At 44.2% G+C, this 21509-nt stretch overlaps 1 protein-coding gene across 3 annotated transcripts in view; it reads right to left on the reverse strand.

Annotated features, from left to right (window-relative positions):
* FILIP1 (filamin A interacting protein 1) overlaps positions 1-21509 on the reverse strand; it is a 776040-nt gene that overhangs the window by 591503 nt on the left and 163028 nt on the right. For 2 of the 3 annotated variants that reach the window (XM_085610969.1, XM_085610967.1), the window contains exon 1: positions 15449-15945. The exons of the other annotated variant lie outside the window; for it this stretch is intronic. The gene's annotated coding sequence lies outside the window, so the exon portion shown is untranslated. Of the gene's footprint in view, positions 1-15448; positions 15946-21509 lie in introns of those variants that run through there. 3 annotated transcript variants of the gene reach the window in all.

Here is a 21509-nt window from a genome sequence, read left to right on the forward strand (position 1 = left end):
TTAAAGCCTGCTGAGTAACAACACATGTAACTTGGGGTGTCTTCATGGGAGGTTACAAAATGAGACAATGCTGTACTAAGAAGGGACTACTAAGCCTATTGACCAATGAAAAGCCACACTTTACAGTGGACAATGACACAAGCTAATGAATATATGGGCGGAGAGTGGGCGGAGCTTCAAGTCTATACCTGAATTCAGAATGCCTCGCAGAGCAGCACACGCAATGTCCAGGCTTGACCTAAAAAGCCAGCATACAGAAAGCAATCAAATGTGAGTTACAAACCACAAATCCAAATGGTTAGCAATGGGTGGAATGCATTCTAAGGGAAGCTTTTCAAATGCTCACAAAAAGTCGTAAGCAAACCATACAGTTGTGCTGTCTGGTAGGCTTCGACCTAAAAATGCTATTCCTTCCCAAATGGTTCTACTTATTTATTAACGTACCACTCTATTGACAAGAGTGTTCTTTGAAACAATTAGAAAGTTGTTATTAAAATTCATATGGGCAGATCAACATCCATAAATTAATTGGCAAAAGCTGACACTTGCATACTCCAGAAGGGGAATTGCAATCCCAAATGTGGAGCTTTCCTGCTGGGAGGCCCAGGCCCAGTGCTTAATTTGTGCCGGTGCTTTCCGGTGCTTAGTAATTGGTACTTTCTTATCAGGGCCGGGTCTACACTCGACACCCATCTGCTGCACTTGGTGGTGACATAATGGATATTGCATTGATGTGTTTAATTACGTTTAACTCGGAGCAGCCGCAGAGTGATGTTCTAATGACCATCTCCAGTCCCGAGTGAAAAATCATTAAATGTTTATTGATGGCACCCTTTTGTTGAGTGTTGCCGCCGGTGCCCGGTGGGCGGGCCGTGGGACACGGAGTCATTGCGCTGGATTTTGGTTCTTCCAGGGGCAGGGGCAGGGGCTGTGCTGCAGCGTGTGCAGATTTTTTTCAACTTGCCTCGCCCCAGCATACCCGCATGTGCGCACCCCACCCCACTCCACCGCGAGTCATCCGTTCAACAGTTATTAGCAGCTGGGCAGAGGTAAGCTGAGGTACATGGAACAAACGCAGCTGCCTATTACCGGGCACAGGAGTACTTCAAGCTCCTTGAACTTGTCTGTCCTCTTCGACCTTTGGGTGGTGCCGCTGCACTATTGAGAAATACACATTATCCCCAGTGGAAAATGTACAGGACATAGTCGGCACTAAACAGAAGGTGGAATATTCCCAATGAGACTGACAGGTACCAATAGATAACTGGAAAGCGGCGATATTTTGCTGTGTACAACGTTTACAATGTAAATACATTAGTGGGATAGTGTTAAAGGATCTGTGGACTGACCAAACAGACAAACTTATTTGCACATTCATTATACCCACCCATGCACTCATAGATTCTTTGGTTCTACTTCTACGGCTGCTTGGGTGGCAGCTAATGCAGTGTTCGCTGTTTGGGCCCTGTGATGCAGCACGGGTTGGGTTCCTTGCGCCCTAATGCAGACACTTAGAACAGGTCTGCCCTTGAAGTGGTGAGTAAAAATTGTAGAGGTGGACGAGCCACTTTAAGCTCGAGCCAAGGTCGAGCCTGAAGCATGGTCCTGTCTCAACTCGTGGTCCTATTGGAACCTCGAGCCGAGCTTTTTCATATGGCTTCTGCTTGCCCCCTACCCAGGATGTGAAAACTTTGTAGCTGGAGAACCCCGTTGGAGTCTCGGGGTCCACTCAACATCCTGTGATTTTGGGCAAAGCGTTTAATATCCTCATTGCCTATAAACAATGAATGTGACCTTGTGTAATGTAACTGATGCTCATGTAAAGTGTGCCAAGTTCACGCTATATAAAAGCTGCAGAAAGGTGAAAACAAAGCCTTAATATAGGAAAGACAAATGGATACCCATTTACTGCCTGATTTGTACAAAGTAAAACCGGAAAACCTTGGTAAATTGCAGCTACCAGCTTAAATTGTGTGACCATAGGCAAATATTTTATTTTACCAAAACATTTTTTTTTTACTTCATAACCGTGCATGAAAGCTCTTTCAAACGTTGAGTTCAGGATACCAGTTTTACAACAACCTATTCTGTTTGATGTAATAAAACTCTAATGCTGTTCTAAAATAATCTGGGTTATGTACAGGGTTTACATGTCAGTTGTCTTGTCCTTAGTTCACTAATGGTTTATGTTTAGAAACTATCACTTTTAATAAGTACTTCTCAGTGCAGTTCTATAATCTGACTATTAATGACAAAGCTTCCACATGGTAAAGAAATACACTTTTTTTTAATTTTGAAGAGACCTTATAATAGTTTACATAATGTTTGTTTTATGATTTACATAGCAAATATTTTTCAGGGCTCAGTTCGTGCGCAGGCTTTAAGATCTGAGCCAGACCAGTAGCTCGGCTCTGGCTCGGCTCTCCCTGTTAATTTTTGGCTCGCCCAACTCTAATAAAATCAGTGGTTAATTTGTAAAAAAAATAAGTGCCAGGGCTCTCGTCAGGAGGCAGCTTGCACCAGCCAATTTCACCTGCTAGCGCCACGTAAAACAGAAGCAACTGCTAACCATGAAAGTGGGCAGAGAATGTCGCTTAATGGCCAGTGCTGCAGACTTCGGAGCTGGGGAACCAGGTTCAAGTCTCCTCAGTCAGTTCAACATCCTGTGATTCTGGGCAAATCACTTAATCTCCCCGTAAATTAATGTGTCCTTAACTGGTGCTCATGGAAAGCTCCGATGTTAATGATTAAGTGCCATGTTGATAATTAAGTGCTGGTGCTGAGCACTGGAAACCACCAGCTCAAATTAAGCACTGAGTAAAACTCAGGCATAAATGGGCACTCTTAAAACAACAACTAAGCCTAGAGAGGGAGAAGAGGTTTAATAGTCAGCTTAACCTCTCTTTTGGCAAGCGGAAACAGAAGTGGAATTCACAGATAAGGCACCTCAGCCCGAGCTAAATTTAATACTCAGTTTTTTTTAGTATTCTCCAAATGTGTGCTTTGTAGGGAGATTACATTGCATCTGCACAAGACGTTCATAGTTCAAATCTTGATATGTATAGTAAAGACAACAGTTATACCATACCTCTTCTTGGGTGAGGAGTGGGTGAATGGACGGTAGGAAATTGGCAATAGACTAGAAAAAGTTGGTGCAGGGCTTTCAATGTCGTTTCTCACAAGCTCCTTTCAAGGGCTGATGTGAACTCAGCTAGCACAGTTATCCTAACAGAGTTGGTTTTTTCCCACAATTCAAGTGTTACACTCTAGCTTTCCTACTTTGATTGTAACGGCCGTCCTTTGCCCAGGTTCTGTGATGATGGTTATCATTTGTTTCATATGGGGACCTACAGTCCAAAATGGTTTCATTACAAGACTGGAGGCTGAATTACATCTGGTTCTTCATTACATTAAATTCTAGCAGCAAAATTTCACAAGCATATTTAAACTAAGAAATTCATCAAAACATGAGAAGATCAATACTTCAGTAAAGTTAACTTACTAGGGGGTCGATTCACAAAGGGCCTTCACACTCGTGGCAGAGGCCCCGCAGGTGTGTCAACAGTGCCTGGACTCATGGTGGGGGCCTCTACACTAGTAGTGGGACCTCCGCAATGAGTAACTGCAGTGGGGAGATCCCGCCACGAGTGTGCCCCTCTACCACGACTGCCGGGCCGAGAGTGCGGAGGCCCTTTGTGAATCGGCCCTTAGGTGTTCAAAATCACATATCACAGAGGGTCCTATGGCATCACTGTCCTTGGATAAATAGTTGTGAATACGAGAGACAACTTCCTCTTCTTTGCTGCTCTAGCAGAAAATAAATTTCTCTTTGTTATTCATCTTTTTCTCTTCACAATTTTAATTTGCTCCTTGTAACAATATTTCATACCTTCAATATGCTTTACAGGGTTAGGGATATATAAAAAATTGTGGGGGTGGCACGCCTGGACTTTGTTAAAAATGGCATACCTCTGTATTGTCCTTTCCCCAAATCAGCACATATAGCACTGGAATTGTCCCTTTTCAATGCGTTAGTGATTTTAGTTCATTTATTCCAAAATTGTGCTTTAAATGCACGTTTGATTTAATCTTTTTCAAAATGTTCACAGGGCAGGGGAACCTATCAAAACCTTACTATGAGGAAGGCCCCCTTGCTAAAATTCAGATCGGGTTTAACATCTGACTTTTCGCAGTGCCAGTTGTGGATGAAGCTAATAGAGTAAGTGGGTGGAGCCAGTGGAGGCAGTGGCTGGAGCCAGAGAAAAGTAGGTGCGGCCTTCGACAAACATTTGAGCACCTGCACTTCCAATTTTACAAATTAAGCACTGCCCAGGTCAGATACTCACGATGGCACTATACAGAAAGTAGGCTTCCATCATATGCAATAGAGGTGGCCACGGCGTTGCATTGCAGATTTCTACACGATTCCCAGCACAAGACAGCATAGAAGCCAATACTAGCTCTGCTTGGCCTAGATTGATGTGAATGGCAGAATTGACTAAAATATATTCACCTTATATCTCTTTTGTTTGACAACCCTGTTTGATAGCTACCCCAGAACCGATGGCCAAACAACAGCTAAGGCATCCAGGGTTAACGAGAATAGGAGACTTCCATGCTGACAAGGAATTCATAACACTCGTACAATTCAAAGAGAAGGAGGAAATGTTCCTTTTTATATATTTGTTTATTTTAAAGTGGGACCATCTATCCAGGTCTTCACCCCTTTTTTTCCTCCATGAGTAACCTGCGCTGAAGGCACTACGGCATGTTATTACTTCCAACACTTCACAAGGCTTTATAACCAAAGTCTATAAACAAATGTCTGAGGCGCATCAGACCCAGTGGAGGCAAGGGCAAAATCCAGATGAGAAGCTGATGTAGGTAGAAACATAACTGGCTCGATAATGACATTACTGTTGCTCACAAATGGGTGAGGTTTCACTCAGTAGCAGACACAGATTAATACATTAAAATGTTTTACACCAAATATTTTACACCCCAGAGAGTTTACACACAGTGGGCATAGAGGTGTGGCCACCTACCATTATGGCCTCTCTCATGTTGGATTTGAGTATGAGAGAGTTATTAATACTTCAGGAGGCAATGGTGGACATACTATGCTGCAAACAGCTAGACACTGCTGCGGGTCCTTCTCTGATAATGGGTCTGGGTGTCATCCGCACGACTGAGATGATACAAGTGAGCGGATCGATATGGCTAGATGAATTCTCTTTGCACTAAACAAAAACATTGGAATATTCAAAGAGCAGCAAATGAGATGGTGAAAAGATGGGGGGATAAGGAAATAATGAGACTGCCTGGGCTCAACCAGATAGAAAAGAAGAGATCCATGGAAGAGATGTATACGATATTCCCAAAGTAGAGAGTCTGAAAGTAAGGGTGAAATGGCCAATGAGGTCAAAGATCACTGATAGATGGAGAAGAATTAGAGCTGGGAAACTGCTATCACACATACAGCAGCAACCACCCTGGACAGCAGCAAGCACGAACTCAGTTCATCTGCCTGGATGAAAGCCCACCTGCATGGGGTGCATGGCATTAGAGATCTCCTGGATAGCTGAAATCTGACTGGTGGACATTATAAGGGAACGAGGCCAAAGGGTTATGGAACTCTGAGGTGAATTGCAATATGCTGATCATACATGGCAGGGGTTACTTTATTTCTTATAATGCATGGTCACACCTTCACATTGCCCACAAACCTCTTAAATCCTTGGGGGCCTATTTCCAAGAATGTCACGCGATGTAGCGCAGCGAGTCAGCTTAAGGGAAAGGTCAGGAATGCACCATATTTAAGGAACTACAGCACATTCCTGCCTTTTCTCTTGCTTTGGCAGTCTTTTGGCAGCCTTGTGCCAATGCATACACCCTTGCACTATGGTGCAAGGGTGCCTCTGTTGCATGCAGGGTTTGTTTTTGTGCAGGAAGTGAAACCTTCCCGCACAAAAACAATCCTGAGAGGCATATTCCTCTAGCTATGTGTGCAGCAGAATGCAGCATACATAGAAAGAGGAGGAACATTGAGAAATAAAGATATTTCTTCTTGTTACGTCTCCTCTGGGAAGGTGTATCTTTTTAGCACATTCCCAGGTCTACCACTTCTGGTAAATCTGTGAATGAGTCAAAAACCATAGAAGTTACGTGGGAAAACTCACGCAACTTCCATGGAACCCCTTCCCAGGGCAGAGTATCTCAACGCAGTGATTTGCGCTGCTTTGCTTACCTCCAGTTCTATGGAGGTACTCAGAGCCATGCAAAATATCCTTGCATGGCTTCATAAATCACTTTTAAGGTTTGCGTCACACATGTACCACGTTGCGTGGTGCAAACGCCCTGCAAACCAGCTCATAAATATGCCACTTGGTGCGTAGCTCTTTCATTTATAAGAGAGAGCATTTTTGCAAACATGAAGATAAAAATAGAGGGGCTTATTTTCAAGCCCCTTGTGCTGCCGATGCATCACTTTTAATATGGGAAAAAATGACGCACCAGCAGCATAAGGGGGTTGTGAATAAGCCCAAATATCCCTAGTTCAAAATGAAACACATAAAAAAGCTGTTAGATATTTGTCGCAAAAAGATATTAGAACCAGTTTAATACAGGTTCGGATTTTTTTAAAGGCACAGTGGAAACTTGCAGAAAGATTCTAACTTTTTCAGAACTATCCGAAGACTGTAAAAAATAAACGTTGCCATAAATATCTCTTTTTCTGTCAATGTACAGTTAGAAAAACAGGACAAGTTTTTGTTTTCCGTTCTTAAAACAGCAGCTTTCGTCATGCTGAGAGCTTCTCACTTTTTGAAGTAGCAGGTAGCTACTTTTAGTCCCAAGCTTTACAACTGTTGTCTCAATTTTCACTGCTATTTGTGTGTTTTGAGTACAATGAATTTCAGTCCTATTTTTGAAAGGGAGTATCCTCCCTTTCTAGCTTGACCACACAGAGCATTTTCCCAGCTCAGGCAAACAAAGTTGCACGTCCTACGATTTGCTCACATTTTCCAATCTTTTCCTAAACACAAAGTTGCAACAGGCAAGGCTGGTTTATGCCGGTAATTTTGCAGCATTGATTTTAAACGGCACTTGGAAGATATTATAAGATTTTAGACAACAATCTTGATGTTAAACCTCAGAAATCTAAAGCTTTCCATATTGCTATGTGAGTAGGTCAAGCCTGTCAAGAATATGTTCTTTCCATTGTGATATTTGTCTCCCTGAATTAAATACAAATATCAGGACTACAAGAACCAGAATGCACAGAAAAAGGCGGGGCTGATTGAACTACTCAAGCATGGACTTGTGAAATTTAATAACTTGAGACTTTAAATATTGTAAACTTGTAAAGCCTTTGAATTTACTATATTTGGGGTGAGACACAGTGGCGTAGCTAGACGTTTTGCCGCCCGTGGCGGTTCCTGCGTTTGCCGCTCGCAGCAGCCGTATATAAGAGTGGGGTGTGTGATGACGATTCCTACCTTTGCCGCCCTGCGACGGCCACAGGTAAGAGCGGGTAGGTGGGAGGCCGCTCCCTCTCACTACGCCACTGGGGAGGCACAGCAATTTTCTGAAGAAGAATAGTTTACAGCAGCTGTTGAGTTACCACCGCTACAGACTGTGAACTAGTGACTACACAGAGCCTTCCGGTGCGTGGAGCACAGCCTGGAAGCAGGAGAAGGTTACCAGCAGGACAGACGTATAACTAGGTGCCCCCTTGATGAATCTGAAATATCTTACACTGCAGCCTATAAATATAGTTTAAAATGTGTGCTATGTGTAGGTTCTGCCCCAGCCCTGAAGCTTGCCAATGAAACACGCCAGAGGAGCTGCAGTCAAATACTTCTTTAATCCTCAGCATACACTCGCACACTGCGCATTAACCCATACTCAACAGTAACCACACCCTAACACCTCCCGCATATCACGTGTTTCCTCTCCAGTGTTGTCCCAGAACCGCACAAGCCCTAGCGGGCACACCGTCAAAATGCTATACTATGCACCTAGGGGGCATATTATCAAGCCCCAGCGATAATTATTGCTGAGCGCGCTTAGCACGCTTTTAATTATCGCCGGCTATCGCTGGAATATATCGCCAAGCTAGCGCTGCATCATCAACGCTTAGCGTTATGGCGATAAATATTTTAGCGATAGCCGGGTTTTCTATGGAACATCGCTGGTTTTCCAGCGATGTTCCATGGAAATCGCCGATGAGCTTGATGATAGGCCCTGTGGCCTTAGCCCCACAATCCACCTCCCATGTTGGGTATGCCTGAGTTAAGGCAGAGTTAGCGCGATTTTTAATTAACGCTACGCCTCGTTGTTAATATCGCGAAGCTGCCTTCGCGATATTTTCCCATATTGTTTTCACAGCCACGCCTACTTTGCATCTCATTATCGTTGCGAGGCGTGTGAAAAACGGGAGCTAAGTCAAGGAAACACGCGCTAGCCTGTCCTTGTAAACAATGCGATACAATTATCGCCACTTGGCGCCCGAGCAACGGACGCTAAAGCGCTGATAATTGTATCGCTGGCGCTTGGTAATATGCTCCTAGGTCTTTTGCCAGTGTCAGCGTTGAAACAGACAGTACAGTAGAGCTCCTTAATCTGCTCCTTCGTAAAGTGTGAATCCCGTTGTCCCTTGTTCCATATTTTGTCCCGCACTGTTGCAACAATCTTTGGGTGTGGCCTGAGCTTTAACAACCAGTTTACAAATATACCTTCACATTTAGAATCAAACAAGAGCTATGTCAGTGTTCTTACTGGGTAAAAATCGTTCAAAAATATCAGTAAATGTATGACTTTTAAAATTCCAAATCCCCCCTGAACAATCTCTTTCTCATGCCCTCCAAAGGGTCTTGGTGGTCACTCCTGAGGTCGCTCTGAATAAAAAGCTCAATCCTCAGCCCCATCACCTGTGAAGGTTTATACTGTTTTCTCTTACAAGAAACGCCATATTTGTTTGGTGTCCTTCACACGGAGGAGCGCATCTCTGGACACCTGTTTTTAAAAGACTAATTCTAGGTCTCCGGCCCATCCCGGAATTTGCCAAGGGGAATTTGCCAGTGGATCCCAAGGAATGCAACAACTGAGTATGGGACTGCCAAAATACCAGAGAGGCGTTTATTTTTAACTCGCTCTGGCCTGCTGGAGAAAACAATTGAATGGGCCAAACATTAACAGAGTTAAATGAACTTCAAAGAGTTAACAGTGAGGCTGTACTTGTTCTCTTTCACGAGATGGCTGACTGCCATTGACATGCTGTGAAGGTCATGTTAGATATAGTTGTGTACACTAACACCACTGTTTTTTTCACACTTAGTGAACCCACAATTTAAGAGTGTGACTACATCAAGAAATCGCTGCTCTGCCGTGACTATGCACACCCTTTGAGAATATTTGAATAGGGTACACTTTTGAAAAAATATGAAGAAAAAAAGCATTTTCGCTCATATATTTTTGCAAAAATTGTTCCTAGCTTTTCTCAACTAGGAGTGAAACAGCAACGTGTGTTACTTATTTGCCTAGCTTCTTTTGGATTGGTTTCTCAGTGACCACTGCATTATCGTAATCTTCCACCCATAAATGCATCGCTCAAGCCATGAGTACCTGGTCACCTCTTTCACCCTTGCTTAGCGTCCACAGGGCAGGATTCTCTACCAGGGCCGGATTGGTAAGGTGGGCATTCCGGCAATGTGCGATGGGCCGTCATCCGAGATCCAGCTGTGGGTCGCTTTTTTGGCACTGTGTCTGTACAGTTCAGATGCATGCCACCGCGGCAGTGGGGGCCTGAGCGGCCTTTCCATAGGCAAATGGGCCTCTATTACCTCCCTTTTACCAACAGGGTGGGGAAGTCATTCCTAGTCTCTAGCTGGGCTGGCCCATTAATGTATGCAGATTGAGCAGGGACAGGGGGGCATGAGAAGAAGTGACCTCCCTTATATTTAGATGTGGTTCACCATTGTGAACTAATCAGTTAACAAACAGTCCTGGCAACATTTGCTTTTTTTTTATCTTAGTGAAGTTAAGAAAACATACCTATTTTATAGATACCCTCCCACCTTCTTTTTATAACACTTAAAACATTGAAGCAGTGCTTTGAAAAAAGACGCAGTCCCCAAATGTGGGCTGTTTTGTTTCAGGCTGCCCGGGGCAATTTTTGATCCCAATCCAACCCTGTTTTCTACTCTCCCATGAGCAAGAGCTCTGCTAGCTCCCCTGCTTGTACATGGTATAGTCCCTGCTCTCCTCCTTTGTTGTGAGGTGCTATTCTGAGCCCCTAATTAGTGCAGAATTTTCCCTTTTCACAGGCTCGGGGCCTGTCCCTTGTCCTAACTTCCACCCTTCTTACCCCATCTTCTGTTAGGTGTTCTTGCACCTACCATTTCTGTTAGTACAAAAAGCAGAAGATTACCGCCTCTGTTGGAGCTAAACTTATGGTATCAGTGCAGGGTGCTACCAAGTGCTACGGTGAACACTACCTACACTCACATCCTGCGTTAACAAAACCAAAAGCTATGAGCTACACATTTTAGATGCAGATATGCTACTTGACACATGATGTGTTCACAATAACACTATTTATCTCAGTTCCTCTAAGTATGGAGAAATATAAAGTGGATGTTCACTGCACTACGCATGACAAGAGTCTGGAATGTGGTTTCCCTTGTAGAAATACAGATGACCAGCTGCAAATAATAACTCACTGCTGTCAAGAAAATTCAAGTTGGTTGTAATTACATTCTGGAACTTGTTTTTGTTTATTAGTATCTGGTGGCTTCAATTGGTATTTGTTAACTTGTAGCATTTCCATTTGTAGGTCTCTGTTAGACAGCGCATGTGCTGTCTCTTTGAGACATTTTGCTTACAGTTAGTGAGTTATAGCCCACCCACAGACTTGCCATTTGTTTGCTTTAACATCACTCTTATTTCCTCGATCCCCATTTGTCATGGCGTGCAAGCGTCATACCTCTTCTTGTGTTTGTCCCTCCCCTAGAGCATGGACCAAGAGCTTGTGTCCATCCACTGCTCCCGTTTTTGGAGCATTTTTTGTGTGTTTAAGACTCCATATGAGTGCTTGTGTTTTTAGTCCCTCCTTTCCCCTCTCACCCGCCCCCCATTTCCGATGTTTCTTTTCTCCTACCACTGGTCCTCCATCCCTATTGTTTCTTTTCCCTCTCAACCCCTGCCCCCATCAATTTCTTCTTTAATAGCCCCCCTCCCTCACTCATGTTTGGCTTTTTTCCCTCTCCATCTCCTTTCTACTCTTGGGTCCTTCTGCTGCAGCCATGCCCAGCAGGCACAGTGTTACGGTATCGGATACTTCAACCTTCCCTCTCTTTAATAGATCCAGCCACACAAACACGGGAACAGCGACTCTGCTGGCTGGCTCTTGGTTTGTGGGGTAGGAGAGACAGGGGAAGAGATAATTTTCTCATTGAGAGAAAGCCCATTTGAATGTTAGCCGCTGGATTCTGTCTCAAAGTTTGTTTACAGAAGCAAAAAATCACTCCACCTCCTGCCCAGCCTGGCAGTCCTTGAGCTCAGGTACCAAACATCCTTTCAGCCTGTTTCAGTGACATATTAAGTGATCATTCTTTCGAGGGGATGTCACGCTTGTAGGGAATTCACCAGGAATTGGAACTGATATGAAAAGTTGTGGATCATTTATAGAGTATTTAACTATATTGTTTTATTAACAGGTATCTTGCCCTGTCAGCCCACCTGTTTATTTATGTGACACTTCCATTTGTACAGCCTAAACCAGGATTGAATGGCCTCTTGGCGCTTAATGACAGTTTACCATATTACTCACCATAATGGCCTTTGTTTTATCATCCTCACGAGAATTAAATTCTAAGTCTACCTGCCAAGACTAGTACCCGTAACATGCAAATTACCAACAATGTCGGTGCTGTGGACTTTCAAACCTGCTCGGCTATGTTTCTTTTCTGGCTGTTAAATGAAGCAATAAAAAAGGGTCACGTGTCACTTTCCAATACTCTTTGACTTTTGAGACAAGAGCACTTTGCATTTTGGGATTTGTAGGTTCTCCTCTCCACTTGTTGGCTAGGAATACCGTCATTCAAAGTCCCCGTTGGCTGAAAATACAGAAAGAGCAAAGTGTCAGGCGTGACCGGGCGTATCTGGTACCATTTACCATTGGCTTGATCCATGTCAGAATCTACATAGGTCACCTTCTCCGTTATCTTGTGTAGGAAATATTGTCTGCATTGAGTCTTTTAAGAGGTTGCTACTTGCCAAATGAAATGGTTGTGACACATTCGGCATATCTTGCATCCTTTTTATAAGATCTGATACTGGACAATGGGACGTAATACTCCAGTGTTCCTTGTCCCACCCCTCCCGCTAGTGCTGGCCACAAAATAGTGCTTTTTTCGTAATAGTGCTTTTTTCTGTGACTTTCAGATATGCTGGACAGCAGAGGAGCTACTTTACAACATGGCTAAAAGACATTTGACAGTAGCTCATGCAGTGTCGAGACATATTGGCTTTGCCAATGCTTGTTTCTTGTGCTGGGCATGTATAATCCAATTTCCAAATAATTTTATGCCAAACAGGGTCATAACAGACACCATATGTAACTGGTCAGCTGGATGTCCCACAAGGGTGTTGGTTACTTCGTTTCTCTGATCCAGTGAGCGACTAGCAAACTACATCGCTTAAGTTCAGCTAACATTGAACTCCCATCATCAGACTCATTATTAATGCGGGGGCAATGAATAGCAAGCAGTCCAGTGTAAACAATACATGTTGACAGCACATTGCAGAGTATGCTTGCCTTCTTCTCATTGCTTCTCAGTTTGCAGATACCTGATAGGGCTCCTTTACTTTTCGGTGCCACACTCTGTGAATGGTTCTTGTTTTCGTGTGCAGGGCATGTGTGATATGACCTTGGGGACTCTATAACTTTGTCATTAAAGGAAAACAATGAACTTGCCTAATGGAGCTGATCACATTCACTTGCACTAAAGCACGCACTGGCATTCTGTGCTGTACCCTAAACAGGAAAGAGTGCTTTAGGCCACGCCAGTTAGCTTTAATAAATAAATAATGGTGTTTGGCTGTTCTTGGTTAGATTACAGCAGCTTATCTGAGGTTGTTTTGTCAGTCCCCCAGATACAAATAGCTTTTACTGAGTCCAGTGTAATGTATTTAGCAAGAATACATTGTTAAGAGATTATGCAGTCCTCTTACTGGTACAGCTCTTTAAGACGGTAATGGAGTGGTTACCTAAAGCAGAGTTGATGATGCAAGGAAGTAGGCTAGTCAGATGCACGAGAGGGCAGAACATAGCACACACATATCAGACACTCCGACAAAGATTTATAAATTCGAGTTTCAGTGGCAGGCACTGTGGGGTGTGGGATGTAGTGTCTAACCAAGGGTAGAGAAATGGCGCAGGCAGGGCCATCAGTTTTAGTTTTTCAAGCGCAAGGAGGTGTGGTTTTAGTCCTCAATATAAATGTTCTTTGGGTGGATGGTACATCTTAAAAGAACTATAAAGCTTACTTGTAAACTAACTCACATTTGGTGGGTGTCACCCACTTTTTATTTCCATACACCTGCCTGACAAAAACAATCTCAATAGGCTTTAATGGAGTCAGCTGCTTTACAAAACTATACCACCCTCCAAACACTGTTAATATTCGGTTGATGTTAATGGCATCACCCTATTAAATGCCTGGCCTCACCTTTATTTTGAAGGCAAGAGATTGACAGGTATGCTAAGGTGAAGTGTACACCTCCAGATATAGTTGAGAGGTGGGTTGAGATGGCTGAGCATAAGGAGCGGGGTGAGATGCAACTTGTGTCCAGTTGACAGAGGTGCTGTAATGTGAATAGTCCAGCTAAAGCATAACCAGTGCTTTTATCAGGGACTTGTTGCATGGAAAGGAAGATGCTTGCAGACTTTTATGCTGTTGAACAACTGGAGTGGTGGATGTAATGAAGGGCCCCTACAATTACATTGCATCTCTAAGGTCCCTGCAGGGGAGGAAAAGTGCCAAGTTGTGCAGGGAAAAGAGGTACAGTTGAGGAGGCTAGTGGTGGCTTTCAAAGCAAGGAATTATTTCCTCATTTCTTTGAGGAAATGTGAATTTCCGAATGGAGACTAACCCAGTATTTAATGGCTATGAGACAGTTAAGATTTCAGTACGGAGGAGAGGGAAAGAGAAGGAAAGGAGAAGGAAATGTGTGTGTCACTTGCATATATAAGGTATGAGTAACCAAAAATGAGACAATGCGACCCGTGGAAATGGTCTATAGGGAAAACAGGCCATGAAATTAAAGAACGCCACGACACCATGAGATCAAGAACCAACAATTTTAGTGCTGTGTTCATGATACCTCAAAGACCTGTGTAGCAAGCACGGTCGCATGGTCCAAGTGCTGAACGCTGGGAGAAGGTAAGGAAAATGAAAATGGACAAATTGGGGCACATTGGTTTTGGGACATCCGCTGAAGAACTATGGGAAAATTCCAGTTCTCTGAGGCTCAGTTACATGTGCCATTTGATCTGAATTAGCTTCAGTTTTAGTTATAAATTACAAAATGAGACATCCCTTGTTGTTGCCACTACTAATACATAGTTTAATTTCCAACACACAATACCATATACTACGTGATCTAGTAAAAAACAACATTTGTGAGTAACCAACCAACTGCAACTTCCACCAATGGGAACCCATGTAAGTTTTGACCAATACAGATATGAAACTTGTGAGCCACTAGTGTTTGGGTGCAGGTAGCCAGGTCCCAGCGCTCCCAGAGAGCTCTTCCATTTCTGGTCTGAAAACAGAGTTTAACAATGATACAGACACCAGCTCGGCTGCAGTGACACGCTAAGCATTCTCTCACACAACAATGTTCTGCAAAGAGCACTTTTCACAGAGGCGCTGCATGCAGGTTCAGGGAGCAAGCCAGGAGCGTCTGGGATGAGGTAAGCGTTGGAAGGGTTTGAGAATGACGCCATGACAGAAGAGTCAAGGGATCAATCGATCCCGGTGAGACGTGATGCACAATGGGTGACCGTGTTTGTTTGGACACCAGACCTGGCCTCAGACCCTGCAGTGTAGTCACTGTGAGCGGGCTTCGTTTAAAGTGCAATTGAAAAAAAAACTTTTCAACGTGTAACGCCAGTGAGAGACAGCTGATACACAATTCGTTTCTCTGGACTCTCTAACATCCGTTTAAGAAAGAAGAGAAAGCACAACGAATTTCTCTTCTTGTATGAGAAAAAAAAATGTGTTCTGTGTTGATGCACTATATAAATATTTGTTATGTGTGCTTTTATGTTTAAAGCATCCGCAAGCCACATCTGTCAGAGACAGACAGGAGGTTTTTGACAGCAGAACGAAAGTAGTCCCTCTAGGAAAGCATGCACGTGGCTGAGGTGAAAGGCCAATCTTACCTGAGAGTTCACTGCGATTTTGAGCCTGAAAAGAATTTCCTGTCAGGCTGTTCTTGAGAGGTTCCAGGAACTTTGTCCACAGCACAAGCCCAAGTCCTGCGGGAAGCGCACTAGCGACGCAAAGCACGTTCGCCCCAGAAACGCGCACAGAGAGACGCGTCCTCGTCCTAATGCCACCGGCAGCTGAAGTCAGTCAGGAAACCCTAAAGAGCTGGACAGAAATGCGCTGCTGTCCCAGCTGACAGGAGCCCACGGCTCGCGGCTGCGGGAGGTCACTGCATGGCTGCCCCACTCCCAGACGTTTCTTCAAAAGCGTTTTTTTAAATCAGCTGTCGCTCGGTGTTTTTGAAGTCGTCAGTTTAATTCTCAGATTATGTTTCTTCCTCTCTTCGTGTTCTTCACACACTGTCCGGGCAATGACTTTGTTCAGCTGAGCTCGCCTGTGCTATATTTAACCAGTGTCCTCTGCTAGCCAAGCCTGTCAACAGCTGAGAAGTTTGGAGCGGGCTTTTCTCAGTTTAATAGCAGTCGAGTTATCAGTGCATGCTGGATTGCGATTTCTACATGTGGGAAAGACTGCACGGGAAGCTTCGGTTTGCTCATAGTCTGTGTGAGCATGTAGTGCTCACAGACCCAAAGTATTTCTAGAGTAGGAGTCTTTTAGATAGAGCACATGCATTTTACTACGTGATTTTATTTATTAAAGCAACAAACTATGCATACAATTTAATTACACAACACACTCACCAGAAGGCTTTACCACTTGGGCAACTGCAGGCAAGTCCTTCAGTGGATATTTTCCTCCTGAAAAGAACACAACATGTGATACTACCAACCAAAACCTCAGAACCCCAAAATCTCATCTGTGGGGTCCCATGAGGGGTGTCCCTCAGCCCAACGCTCTTCAACGTAGACATGGCACTCTTCTCAGACATCATAAGATCGCACGGCATCAGCACCGTCTCGTACGCCAATGACACACCTCATTCACTCCCTAACGTACAGATCCAGCATCACCAAAAACAATTTTGCCTACTGAATGAGTAACGTCGCATCATGGATGAGAAACAACTGCTTCCAGCTCAACTCAGACAAACCTCACACAGACCTTAACTACCACCATTGGCATATTTAATTTACTTGTAAGTCCCTAGTGAAGTGGCACTACTTTACCCAGGGCCTGTAAATTAAATGCTGCCACTGTGTGCCACCCACTTAAGTAGCCCTTTAAACCAGTCTCAGGCCTACCTTTGCAGCCTGTGTGTGTTGTTTTAAAATGCCACTTCGACCTGGCAAAATAAACTTATTGCCAGGTGTAAAACTTCCATTATATTACATATAAGGCACCTCTAGGGTAGGTTCTGGACAGCCCAGACAGCAGGATGCAGTGTATTTAAAAAGTTGGACATGTACTTTTACATTTTACATGCCCTGGTAGTGAAAAACTCTTACATTTGTCTTTCACTACTCAAGGCCTACTTCTACCATATTGGAGTTACTTTATTACAATGAATAACCTTTATCTACCAAATGGAAAGAGGCATCCATTTCATGTTTGGTGCCTTTGAAATTGTAATTAAAAATCCTCTCTTATGGTAAAGTTGAATTTTAAACAAATCTTTTGAAAATGGCACTTTTAGAAAGTTGGCATATTCCTGCCTTAGCCATTTAGTACCCACAGCCTGTCACTTGGTGACATTATTGGTTGTAATTGGCAGCCGGGCTTTGTGTATTCCTCCAAGTCAGCCACACACAATAGAGAGCTTAGGTGTGCCTAGATGGGCCATCGTGGCAGGATGAGAAGGCAGAGCTGGGCACAACCCTACTTACACTTAATTAGGCTGTGTCCTGCCTCCACACAAAGGGTTGCATACCCTTGTAGGTAGTCTGGAGCCAGGACAGGGGAGGCGGGAACCCTGTGCACTTCAAAGGGAATCCTTTAGAAGCCTCTCCCACTACAAATGAGGCACTTGGTATAAATATTGAACCTCAGACACCTGTCGTAAATAAAATATTACGCACTCGGAATTTCTATGATATCAATATGATCATGCATAAAGCAAGAGGCTGAGTCTGTGGTATCAGGTTCAAAAGGGCTTTATTCCAATAACTCGAGTCATAGGGAGAATAGTACCATCTCCACAAGGGATCTGGAAGGGTCTCAAAAGTATTCTCAGAAGCATTATTCAGAGTACAGTATATATACATTACTATAATATACGTAAGCAAAAGAGCAATAGAGAATGAGATAAGAGCATGTGGGTGTGTAGGTAGGCGTGAGGTGGGCGTCCATGTGGGCGTCCACTTGATGATAATAGGTAATTGTCATAGGTGGGTGGATACCTGGAGGGGGTTGCGTGATCTGCTGGAATTGTACTGGAACTTTGCCTTACTTGTGCTCGATTCGAGCATGACGTGTAGCTGACGTGGGGAGGGGTTGCTGTGCAACCGGGGAGTCTGGAAGTGAGGCCTTCAGTGGGGCCTTCAGTGTCAGGACGACCAGCACATCTTGTTTTATCTGATATCCGATATCTGGAGCAGGGACTGATTTGTGACATAGGTTGCCCACCACCAAGAGCCGATGTGGCATCTATTTCTTCATTTACTTCATTTACTGCAGAGGCCTTACATGGGGGCTATGGGCTTTTTACTGACGTGAGCTTTGCAATCTCACAAAAAGAGACAGAAAGGCTAGGCTTTTTCCTTTGCAGATGGGTTATGTTTATTCCTCCTTCTCCAGGCAGGAATGCGGCTCTGTAGGAGTAAGCAGATAACCGTGCTCAATACTGTCTCGGCACCTTTGACAGGGCCCCTTTGGATGAGGCCCAAGTGTGCAAGGCCAAGGATACGCAGCTGCAGCTTTCTGAGGCCTGAAACCTCTTTTCGGGCCTGGCTGAGCCACAAAACACGGGTTTTCATGTGGTGCAGGAAAACATGATGCAAAACGTGTAGGCCTCAATACAGATTTGGCGTTTCTCTCATGGGAGACTGGATGATGACAGGCCACGTTATAGCATAAGCATCATGATAGAAAGGCCATGGAGGGGAAATGCATAGGTTACATGCATGTGCACATAAGCGTTGGGGGGCACATGGGGACACATAGGCCTCATAATTTTTATTTTCCTCATTCCCTCCTTGTCCCCTAGTGGACCCTTCATGTCACATCTATTCTCATGAGACAGTCGATCTATTCTTGCAGCATTATTTTTCCATTTTCAATGCTCTGTAAATGGGGATGTGGAACACATGCAGTAGCACACAGGCCGCAAATGGCCGGGCCACACTGCAGACATAGGCAACAACTGAATATCATTAATAGTATCAACCCACAGACGGTCAACACTTTCCATCCCCATGCCGATATTGTTTCCCAGAGCCAACTGGACCAAGTCCACGTGCCTGGGTCTTGGTGTATGCTTTGGGCAATCTTGTGGAGCCTTGTTATCGCTTTGTATACAGACGGTGCGTTATTAGGAATGAAAACGCAACAGCTGGAGCCGATGACCCTATAGGCCCCGCCCCTATCCACCAGGATGACGTCAAGAACAAGACGATTCTGAAGAACGACCAGTCTCATAGCGGACTGTTCCTGGGTCAAATTCCCCAGGGCTGATGCAGTCTCATTAGCAACTGTTTCTAGAATCCTTGTTAGCCTGCGGATAAGTTTACTATTCTGGACGGGACCTATGCAGAACAAGAATCCTTTGTTGAAATCCGTGTATTGCTCCCAAGCTGTCTCAGTCTGGTCAATGCCAGAGGCACCGAGCCCTCGTCTGTGTCTGACAAGTGTGAGTCGAAGATCTTGATGATAGTTCGATGGGGCCAAGAAAACGGGTGGTAAAAGAAATGATATGTAACACGTCCCACCCCAGTCTAAGGGTAATTGCACATAGGCTGTCTGGCCACAAATAAAATAGGTGTGTCGTGATGCTCTGAAATAGGACTTTCCTTTGTCTTTAAACACTATTATAGTATTACACTCGCTGTGCCCCAAATGTACCGAGCCTTCTTTTCTGACACACAAGTTCCCTTTCACTGGCAGAACAGTAATTGAGGATGGACCTGACATGTGTATGGGCTTTACATTCAACACTATAAAATCGAGGGTCGCATTTCCTTGCAGATACTCTTCATTTTCTAGATCTGTACCTTTCCTTTGGGGAAGACCCTCTTCATCTGGGAAACATGCTTCATTCATGACTTTATTCAAGTTACCCCATACCCACTCGCCCCTACACTCCTTGTCTTGACATTCTTTGGCAACACCGTTGATGGATGTCATTAAGGCAAACCATGCTCCGCAAGATCCATTATGGGAGAACGGAAAAGGGAAAAGAGGCAACACTCCCTTCACCTTCTGATACGGGGGAAGTCGGCCACAGACCCAGCAGTCTGTAGCATTGCTAGTCTGATGTGAATGGTGCAGCATCTGAATAAACGTATTGTTGCGTAAGGCAAGTCGATACGTTAGCTCATGGGATGGCAGATCACTAAATGTGTGTACTATGGTATCATTAGTGGAGGAGTGTAAGAGTGAAGCAATAGGAGGAAAAATAACATGTAGTATTAAGCTGATACATATTATCGTGATACACAGAAGAGATAGAAAAATCAAAGTCACTATACATCTACCACGTAATATTTTACAGTATTTGCTTTTCATCTTGCTCTTTTTATCTTTAGTATCATTCGAGATCTTATGCAAGCCAGAATACATGTTCAACCGCTTCACCACCTAGTGGACTTAATTGATCAAACGGGTTCTGACTTATGAGATCTAAGTTTAGCTTTGTACTCCTGCTGCGGAGTCTCCTCTAGAAAAGGGGGCTCAAAGTCTGAAAAGTTAGTGTCCTTTTTGAACGAATCGTTATTCCTGAAGTAGCGTTTACAATGATGAAGATGAACCCATCCTTTCCGTCCTTCGACTTTAACGGCGGTCCTTGTGGACAACAACACCAACTTTGGCGTCTTCCACCTCGGCTCAAGAGGACTTGATCTATCAAAGTTCCTTATCAGTACATAGTCCCCAGGAGCGATCGAGTATTCTTTGACCTGGGTGTTGTCAGGGAAGGCGGCAGCAACCTGCGAACGACAAGAGAGTAGTGCAGACATCAAGGAAGCCAGGTAATCTGTCAGCATGTTACTATCAACATCAGTGATCTTTTTAGGCATTGGAGTGCCCCACATATTCGGTGGTCTACCAAAGACCACTTCATAAGGAGATAAGCCTGTTCTCGAATGGGCTACCATTCGCATGTAAAAGAGGGCAACCGGCAGGGCTACCATCCAATCTACACCTTTGTCTGCGCAAATCTTCGCTAGTTTTATCTTCAAGGTCTGATTATGTCTTTCTACAAGGCCTGCTGCCTCAGGATGTCGTACACAATGGAACTTCCAGGTATACCCTAACAGAAGGGACACTTGTTTCATGTGTTCAGAGGAGAAAGGCTGACCGTTGTCGGAATATACGACACGCGGTAATCCATAACGTGGGAAAAACTCTCGCACCAATTGTCTGGCAGTAGTTACAGCAGTATAATCAGGGACTGGATAAGCTTCGGTCCACCTTGACAGTGAACACACTACTACCAGGACATATTTGTAACCTCTACATCTGTCCATTTGGATATAATCCATTTGGAGGACTTCAAAAGGATGGTCAGGTGGATGGAATCCACCTTGTTCCATCGGTATGCCTTTACCTGGATTGAATTGGCAACAGATCATACATGTTCTGACCTTTTGTTTCGCTGCAGCACGCAGGTGCTTGTTGAACCATATATTCTGTAAGCTGTCTAGCATTGCTTTCTCTCCTAAGTGTGCAGGACTATGTGCGGTATTTATGATCACTTGTACCATCGAATCAGGAAGAAACCATGTTGTTTTGCCCTTAGTCATCCAACCCTGATCAGTCAGTACCCCTCCTTGTTCCGACCAATTCTTTAATTCCTCTAGAGTAGCATGTGTCTGTATGTCTTGTACATCCCTGGAAGGATCCCTGACTGTCATGGCTTTGGACATTGATGGCACCTGTGAGTTCGTCATGTCTAGTGGGGTC

The sequence above is a fragment of the Triturus cristatus genome, chromosome 6 (assembly GCF_964204655.1).
Source record: "Triturus cristatus chromosome 6, aTriCri1.1, whole genome shotgun sequence".
Lineage (NCBI taxonomy): Eukaryota > Metazoa > Chordata > Amphibia > Caudata > Salamandridae > Triturus > Triturus cristatus.